Genomic DNA, 1,748 nt, shown 5'->3' with positions numbered 1-1,748 from the left:
TTTAGATAAATATACATAAATGTAATATCGATAATAAAATAAAAATATTCATTTTATATTAAACTGCAATTGTATAGCGCTTATGAATAAGTAAATAATATCTATTTTTATATAATATCTATATATTTATATTTATATAATATCTGAAAAATAAATAATTGAAATTGTATATAATATTTTACACATATATATATATATAATATGTAATAATTAAAAAGTATATAATTGACATTAACTTATTATACATTATAAAATCAAATAATTATTTCAAATATTTTAATCAATTTAATCAGAAACAAACTATTATTGCAAATTTAAGACTTAAAGAAATGCAGATATTTTCTTTTCTCATTTCAAATATCTATTATTATCAATATTATAAGAAAAATCAGTTATAATCAAATTCAATTGACGGAAGAACTACGCAAATGTGATTCCATCACACCACGTGTCGTAATTAACCGATGAATTATAGCAAGTAGGAACGCGTGAACGCGTGAAATATAATAGGATAGAGATAAGTAGCAAACGAAGCATCGAGCGTTCAAATTCATAACAGCAGGAAGATTGAGTAATTAGGTGACCCAACTCTCAAATGTCGATGTCATTATCCATGCGAATCGCAGTACAAAAGAAACAGGACGAAGATACGCTCACTCACATTTATAATTAATTCTCGCCAAGTCCTTCTGTTTTTTTTCTTTTTTTTTCCTCTCTCTTTTCTTCTTCCTCCTCTTTTTTATGTTTGGTGGTGCAGCGTAAATTGAGTTGGCGAATTAACTAGATTGTCGTATAATTAAAGCAATTTGTTGGATAACGGTGATGCGAATTACGACAAGATGACGGACACGATATGGTTCTCACGCTAATCGATTTTGTTGATAACGATAAATTAGCAAAGAGAAAAAAGAAAGATTGAAATGTGTTGGTGAAATACATAGATTGAGATTGAATATAAAAATTAGAAAAATTTATTTAAAAAAATCTTACTTTTCCATCATTTTCTGTTGAAATTTTTATTGTCCATGAAGCGTTGCATGTTATATTATTTACACTGGCTAAAGTTGTTCATGAAGTATTCGCTTTGTAGATACCTATTATACTGCGTTTACACTGACTAGAGATTTTTGCGAGCTGCTTACGACCTCTTTGGGACTTGTTCGTAAACAGTAAATTATCGTATTCAGACTAGAACTTGCAAACAATGTCAGCTTTAGCCAATGCAAATTCAGTATTAAATTTGTTGAGATCGTTATTATGTATAAGTAACACAAATAACACAGTTAATTGATTCCGTGTTATATAAGATTTAGAATCGTATAAATATAATGATTATGTTCTATGATTCTGATCCTGCTGATAATTTGAATTCAAAAATTATCGTTGTTAACAGAAATAATGTTACTGCTTACTGAGTAAGTCTTATATATATTGTTAATACGTTTTTTATCAAGCACCAAATTGAAATTAACAAGCATTTTTTCTTTTAAATGGGTTTTTACATATAAAAGTTTTTATAATAATTACACGAAAATTTTATAACAATTTTAACAGGGAATGTGATAATTGACAAAATTTTAATTAAATAAAAATAGTTTTTCTTAAAATTGTTAAAAAATACTTTAAAAATAATACATTTAAAATACTGTTATTCGATGATTGGCACAATTTTTCGTACTATTTTTATGTAATTCAAATACAAGTGATATTCTTATAAATATAAGATATACATATCAAAATTTTTAAGC

At 25.9% G+C, this 1,748-nt stretch overlaps 1 long non-coding RNA gene across 1 annotated transcript; it reads right to left on the bottom strand.

The window, feature by feature from the left end:
- Positions 1-692: 692 nt before the first annotated feature.
- On the bottom strand, positions 693-1,482 carry LOC116186683. The gene is made up of 2 exons (XR_004151706.1): positions 991-1,482; positions 693-865 (listed from the first exon to the last, which is right to left on the bottom strand). It is a non-coding gene; the product is annotated as an uncharacterized LOC116186683 (long non-coding RNA).
- Positions 1,483-1,748: the final 266 nt, after the last annotated feature.

Source organism: Apis dorsata, unplaced genomic scaffold, assembly GCF_000469605.1.
Source record: "Apis dorsata unplaced genomic scaffold, Apis dorsata 1.3 scaffold_1214, whole genome shotgun sequence".
Lineage (NCBI taxonomy): Eukaryota > Metazoa > Arthropoda > Insecta > Hymenoptera > Apidae > Apis > Apis dorsata.
The sequence above is the reverse complement of the archived record's forward strand: the minus strand, read 5'-3'. Positions and strand labels throughout refer to the sequence as shown.